The sequence below is a fragment of the Convolutriloba macropyga genome, chromosome 4 (genome assembly GCF_964194025.1).
Source record: "Convolutriloba macropyga chromosome 4, txConMacr16.3, whole genome shotgun sequence".
Taxonomy (NCBI): domain Eukaryota; kingdom Metazoa; phylum Xenacoelomorpha; order Acoela; family Convolutidae; genus Convolutriloba; species Convolutriloba macropyga.
In genome coordinates this window covers 71,185,987-71,193,910 of record NC_134471.1, presented here as the reverse complement: position 1 = coordinate 71,193,910, position 7,924 = coordinate 71,185,987, and positions in this window count along the sequence as shown.

Sequence of the window (7,924 nt, the reverse complement as noted above, 5' to 3'; positions counted from 1 at the left end):
GTGGGGGTTTATTTCCGTGGGGGTTATTTTCCGTGGGGGTTTATTTCCTATCTAAAGTTAAGTGGGGGTTTATTTCTGTGGGGGTTTATTCCCTAGACCCGGTTTTGCCATTTAGAATCCTGATGCGTCTATATGTTGAAAAAAAAGCATCAAGTAATTTAATACAGAAAAATTAACTGTAAGACAGTGCACACAAAGCATCGCATAGCGTAGTATAGCCAGATTAAAAATTGTGTACACCAAAAGTTTACTGACGCGGGGAGTTTAAGTTTAGTTTTTTGATGTTGGCTTATGAATATTTTTATTGCTTAACGATGAAAACATTGAAGAAGTTGCGTATATCACAAAAATAATTTCACCCAATTCAAATATCAGTTTTATAGAAAAGGCTCAATCTTGCAACGTCTGACTCACTTGTTTTTGTTGAAAGTATAATGTTAATTGTTTAAAGTATGGAAAGATATACGTACCTCATCCACGTGCTGATTTACATCTTGGTTATTTATGAAATGAGTGAATGCAACAAGGAGCTAACACGTGCTATTTATACTAGATTTGTCCCCAACTTTTCATATTGTTATGTGTGATATGATGACCCTTGATCTTTTAGAGAAGTAAATTATCAGAGTAAATAGCTAGTTAAGATCGGATGTCATAAGAAGTCAAGGAAGTTATAAATTAAAGGTGATCACCATGAATGTAAAAGTGCGGTAATTTGGGGTAATAAATATGGACTGAATTTCGTGTTAATCGCCACAGTTGTCAACCATTATTTCTAATTTAACTATTCGATTACAAGATTTGTCTCTGCGTTCCCATTAACCGACAGGTTATGGGCCCAGAGCTTTTCTAAGTTAAGTAATCAACCCCCATCGTAAATAGAAAAACGTTGTTGCTGCGCCTCTTTGCTACATAAGAGGATCGCTGAAATCACTGGGGGAGGAAGACAAGGAGAGACAAGCCTTGTAGTCAAGAAGTGGCCAAGTGAGACCAGAAGAAGCAAGAGTAAGAAGCTTGTGTAACTGGTTGGGGGACTTCAGTTGTGGAGTTAAAAGCTTGTGTGACTGGTTGGGGGACTTCAATTGTGGAGTTGGAAGCTTTTGTAAGTGGTTGGGGGACTTCACTTGTGAAGTGAGCAGTTTGTGAAGCTGGTTGGGGGACTTCATCTGTTGAGTCGAGAGCTTGTGTACCTGGTCGGGGGACTTCAATCGTGGAGTGCTAAGTGTGTGTAGCTAAGCAGTGGATTCTGCTTGTGAAGAAGAGTGAGTGGAGCTGTTGTGGGGAATCAAAAAGGAGCGCGGAGGTTCAATTGTATAACAGAGCTGTCGGGGAACCAGGATTGCTTAGTATAGCTGAGAACAGCTCAGCTTAAACAACTGTTTCATTTTCAATTGTGTGTGCTGTGCTTCTGTAAGATACAAGTTTGGTCGAAAGACACAAAAGTTGGTGGTAAAAGATTTCTTAATTAGGACTAGGATTAGGGTTCGAGTACATTATCCTCGGAGGGTGTTGGTATCCTCATCGTGCTTAATCGCGGCAGAAAAACCCTGGCTCAATGTCAATGTCCTGCTTTCGATTTTGTCAAGGATACTACAGAACTCGAACAGAACACCAACTTCTAGATTAATTTAGTCGACCAAACTCTTTTTGCTTAGTGTTTTTTTTTCTAACAAGTGCTACCATATTACAACAAGTGCTAGCCTGGTGCTAAAAAGCATTTTTTGGATACACAAACGTAACGACTCACCGCTTCGTCGCCCTACAACACAGCCAACAACAGGCAACAGATTCAAACACGCGTAGAAAGGAAAGGAGTTTTGATCTAAGTCCGAACAAGATTTTTTTCACAGTCTGATCCTTTTTACAAAAGAATATTTACCTAGAGCAGTACTAGCTTAGAAAAACAAAGGGCATAGTTGGGGCATCATAAGTCTTTGGTTCAGTAGGGAACAATTAAAGCTAAAGAGTTAATTTGAGACGAACGGAAATTAAACGAAAGTAAGACAGGCCTAACAATGAGCTCAAAATTAGAAAGATTGATATTCAGCGGGCGTGAAGATGATTTCTTGTATTTTGCTGAACAGTTTGAGGCTCGTATGCACTCTTTAAAACCTGGTAAAGTTCTTAGTGGAGAAGCCACCTATCTAGATTATGTGCAAGCTGTTAGAAATAATTCTTCGGAGGAGCAACGTAGGCAAGCTATAGAAAAGGGGAGGGAAGAATTAGAAGAGAAAAAGAAGACATTGTGGTACGAGTTGGTTCAGGCTTTAGACAAAACATCAGTTCTTTTTCTTAGACCACATAAGGGTGATGGCACCAGAGCTTGGGATGTACTGTGTAAACGCTTCAAAAGTTTTGAGAGACCCCAGCTACACAAATTGATAGCGCAATTAACTAGCCTTAGGAAGACTTCAAGTGAGAGTATAGTAGATTATCTCACCAGAGCAGATGATATGCAATACAACTTAACACTAGTGAATGAAGGAATTAGTGAAAAAATGTTTGTCTCAATAATTCTAAAAGGGCTCCCGAAGGAATATGAAAATTTCGCAACACTCGTGAAATACAGCAAAGACGAGAAAACTCTGGAGGAAATAAAACGAGACCTGATAAACTTCGATAATGAAAATGTAAAAACTAAAACAGAGAGCGTATTCTTTAATAAGGAAAGGAAGTGTTTCAACTGCCAGAAAATGGGACATATCGCAAAAGAATGTAGGTTTGAGAAAACGATTCCTGAACAAACCAAAGCTTCTCAAATGAAATGTTTTAAGTGTGGTGAGCACGGACATATAGCTAAATTTTGTAGAAAACAACAGAAATATGAGAAAAAGTTTGTAAGTCAAAGCAGGAGAACCAACCAGAGGGGCACGCAAAATTTAGTTGAGGAGCAGAATTTAGAAGAAGAAGAAGAAGAGATCTTTTCCTTCTTTCAAACGTCGGAAAACAACCTTGCAAATGAGCTAGTTTTAGACTCAGGTGCTACCAGTCATATGATTAGAGATGAAAGTTTATTCATAGATATAGACAAGGAGTATTCTGGTACCATCGCTAATGCAAACAGCAGTAAAAGTTCAATTAGTGGGAAAGGAACAGTTGAAATTAGGGTTTTGGATTCCAATGGTTTAGCGCGAAAAATAAGATTAAATAATGCGTTGCTTGTTCCCAACAACACAAGGAACCTGATATCAGTGTCAAAACTTAGAGCAACAGGCAATGAGGTCGTCTTTGGTGTGACTTTAGAAATACGAACTACGAACGGAACAGTTTTCCCTTTCGAGGAAAGAGATAGTTTATTTATCTGGCACAACATTGATTACGGCGAGCAGTGCAACTTGGCAAATGGAGATCCCCTTAGTTTGTGGCATAAGCGTTTGGGTCATAACAATGTTGAGGACATATACAAATTAAAAGATCACGCAGTGGGGCTAAAAGTAAACGAGCATGATTTAGCAAACTGTGAAATATGTCAGCTAAATAAATCAAAGAAACTTCCAGTACCAAGAGACTCAGGAACAAGAGCAAGTGAAGTCTTAGAAATTGTTCATACCGACATATTAGGGCCCATCACACCGGAAGCGGTTGATGGCCATAGGTATGCAATAGGGTTCGTGGATAGTTTTAGCAGATATCAGAAACTATATTTTTTGAGGACAAGGGACGAGGCCTTTGAAAAAGTTGAACAATTCTTTGCAGACATAGGACAACCAGGAACCTTAGTTTGTGACGGCGCAGGGGAATATGTGTCAAATGACATAAAACAATTATGTAGACGAAAAGGCGTTAGGCTTGAGTTCTCGGCACCGTATACACCACAAGAAAACGGAAAAGTTGAGAGGAATTGGGGGACAATCACCCCAATGGCTAGATGTCTTTTAGAGCAGTCAGGTTTAGAAAAAGAGTATTGGCCATATGCACTTAACATGGCAAGTGAGATTAAAAATTTTTGTTTCCATTCAGGTATTCAGAAGACACCTTTTGAGGCAATGTACAAGAAGAAACCTAACTTAGAATCTATCAAGGTGTTTGGTTGTTCAGCTTTCGTTCATGTTGAAAAAAATTTTCGTGTTAAGATTGATAGAACTTCTCAAAAAGGAATATTCTTAGGGTCTTCAGACAATAGTAAGACTTATCTGATAGGTATTCCAAATGACAAAGGGGTCTTTAAGGTTAGAAAATCTCGCAATGTAACTTTCAACGAAAACGAAATGTTTATTGAAGTCAAAGAAAAGAAGGAGGAGATAGTCAACAAGCATCATTCAGATGGTGAGAGAGATTTAAACCCGGTAGCTTTCCTTGGTGAAATTGTTAACAACGAATTGCTACCTAAGTCTATTGATGAAGCAATTAGGGATAAAAACTGGTACGAGGCAATGAAGTTAGAATACAACTCATTAGTGGAAAATAAAGTTTGGGAACTGGTAGAGAACAAAGGAAATAAACCCATTGGTAGCCGCTGGCACTTTGCTCTTAAGTTTGGTCCTAGTGGGGAGATAACAAGGTATAAGGCAAGATTCGTAGCAAAAGGATTTAGCCAAGTTCCAGGTCGGGATTACAACGAAACCTACTCACCAACAACACGCCTCTCAACAATTCGAGTACTGATAAGCTACGCAGTATATAAAAACACCGAGTTAAAACAAATGGATATTAAAACAGCATATTTAAACGCTGAAATCGAAGAAGAAATCTTTATGCAACAGCCCGAAGGGTTTGAAAAGTTTGACAAGCAAGGAAATCCATTAATTTGTAAGCTGAGGAAAAGTTTATATGGATTGAAACAGTCCGGTAGAAATTGGTACTTAACAATCAAAACTTTTCTCAACCAATTAGGTTTCACGCCGGCTATTCAAGATGAGTGTCTTTTCATAAAGAAAGGAGAAAATGGTATAGAAGGATTAGTGTGTCTTTGGGTAGATGATATGGTGATATTAGGATTGCAGGAAGACTTTTGTGAAAACTTTAAAAATAAAGTTAGTGAGCAATTTCAAATTAGCAGTTATGGAGATCTTAGCTGGTTCTTAAATATAAAAATTGAGCGAACACAAAACGAAATTATGCTAAGCCAAGAAGCATATGTAGAAAAATTAATAGAGAAGTTTAACATGAGCGAATCAAAGACACTAGAAACACCTTTAGATGTTAGCCTGAAACTATCAAAATTAGATTCACCAGAAATAGGCAGCAATGAGCATAAAGAAATGCAATCATGTGATTATAGGGGTATAGTGGGATGTTTGAACTATTTGGCATTAACAAGTAGACCAGATAATGCGCACGCAGCCAATTTATTGAGTTCGTTTGTTGAAAATCCTGGAAGGCGACATTGGAATGCGGCAAAAGGGTGTTTACGTTACCTAAAAGGTACAAAATCAGAGAAGATGGTTTTTAGAAAAAGTGAGAAACTGGAGTTAACAGGATTTTCAGACTCAGATTGGGCAGGCAACATAGACAATAGAAAAAGTACAAGTGGTTTTTGTTTTAAACTTAATAATAGTTCAGGTGCAATCAGTTGGGCTAGCAAGTTACAAAAGTGTGTATCTACTTCAACAGCTGAGGCTGAGCTTAACGCCGTAGTAGAGGCCAGTAAAGAAGCAGTACATTTAGTTAACCTATTACGAGAATTAGATTTAGAAATCCAGCAGCCAGTAAACGTCTTTGTAGACAACCAAGCTTGTATTGCTCTAAGTAAAAATTCGATGAATCACGGAAAGACAAAGCACTTTTCATTAAAAGTGCACTTCGTTCGGAATTTAGTCGAAAGTCGACTATTAGAGCTAAACTACTTACCTACCGATCGCATGCCGGCAGACACACTTACAAAAGCATTGGGGAGGACCAAAGTATCACTTTTTCGTGATGTCCTTCTCGGGACAAACACTTAACATGATAGGAGGAGTGTTGAAAGTATAATGTTAATTGTTTAAAGTATGGAAAGATATACGTACCTCATCCACGTGCTGATTTACATCTTGGTTATTTATGAAATGAGTGAATGCAACAAGGAGCTAACACGTGCTATTTATACTAGATTTGTCCCCAACTTTTCATATTGTTATGTGTGATATGATGACCCTTGATCTTTTAGAGAAGTAAATTATCAGAGTAAATAGCTAGTTAAGATCGGATGTCATAAGAAGTCAAGGAAGTTATAAATTAAAGGTGATCACCATGAATGTAAAAGTGCGGTAATTTGGGGTAATAAATATGGACTGAATTTCGTGTTAATCGCCACAGTTGTCAACCATTATTTCTAATTTAACTATTCGATTACAAGATTTGTCTCTGCGTTCCCATTAACCGACAGTTTTGTTCAAAATGGAAGCCAATTTGAATAACTAATTTTCCCAGACAAGCAAGCTATCATCGGTATGTTTCTAATTTTGTTCATCAATCCAAAATTTCCAAAACGTCAATAGTTTGTTGATATCCATCTTTTGATGTCATGCAAAATTCATTCCCAAAAATTGCAGCATGTACCGGTGGCTTGTAAGATTTTAGGTTACCTTACACAATTCTTGTACACAAAAATACAATTATCACCCACAAATATTCTAGACATTGGAAGAGAATGTTACAGGAATAAGTATTTTTTTGCTCAAGATTCTTTTCCGCAAAACCTCAAATTCTTCAGTTTATATAATTAAATTCTGCTGTTATTGGGTGAGTTTTTTAGTTATTTTTTCAACTCCCCTCTCATTGGCTCATTTGTTAACAATTTGCCGAAGAAGAGATCTTCTCTCTTTTTCGACGTGTGACAAATATCGAGAACGCTCTATATTTCTATTATAAAATATGATTTCATGTCTGTAATAACGCTAACTAATCTATAGCATCTGCTTTAGGCGATTCATTAATGAATTCGGTTAATCAAGTAGTCCCACTGGTGAGACGACAGATGAGCATCAGAGTAATTGATCTCAAATTCAGCTTTGCAGTTACTTCAGAGAATTAACTAATACAATTTCCCTCAAATCGGTTTTCTGCATGTAAAATAACGAGACAACCCAGTTCGAAACTGCTCTTGCGGTTTATTCAATTTAGATGACAGTCGCTCAGCTATAACCTGACAAAGGTTTTGACTCTCTTTTGTCATGATGCCAATTACGCCACAAATTTGCTCTAAATGCCGAGATCTTTCTCTATGCTCTCAAATTACCGCATCTTTCTGCGCATACCGCATACGACTACGCATAACTTACTAAAGTCCCCCCCCCCCCCTAAAAACGCCTGGCTTTAATGTGTTTTTGAGTTATAAGTCCATTTTTTCACAGACAAGTGCATGCTGAATGTCAAATTTTTTGCCGCACCCGTCACACTTTGTTAGAAAATTCAGGAACGTTAAACAGGAATTCTTGCTAAGAGAGACAGGAGTGATTCGTCTCAAACTTTAGCTATTAACTAGCGAGAATTTTAGTCCCCAGTGAGGCCTCTAAGCAGCGATTTCCTTCAAAAATCACAGTTCCACTTTTACGAGAAAATTTGAGCTTTATCGGCGTACTTTTAATTGACAATCAGATAAATTTTAAACTTAATAACCATTTTCTGTTCAAGTTCAGTGATGTCTTGTCCATCTTTTGAACTCAAACTTGGCACAATCTGCTGCATGATGAGCATAAAAATTTTTCTTAACTTTTCCCTCTTAATCCATTTTGCACGTCTTTTTAATAAAAATGAAGCAGAGTGACAACATAAAATAGCATGGAAATTGGATCACCTTGCTTTGTACCTTCTTCGCTTTATTAAAAAACCATTGCTTTTACTTACAGTCAGTTTCGGTGTTTGCCGAAAGCTGCCAGACGCACAGCAACCTTTTTATTGAGTTCAAAGCGTCTGTAGCGTTTGATTTGTTCGAAATGAATCGACAGTTTGTAATTAAGGAGAAATCCTACCTTCAGATTTTTAAAAATTCAATGATAAAATT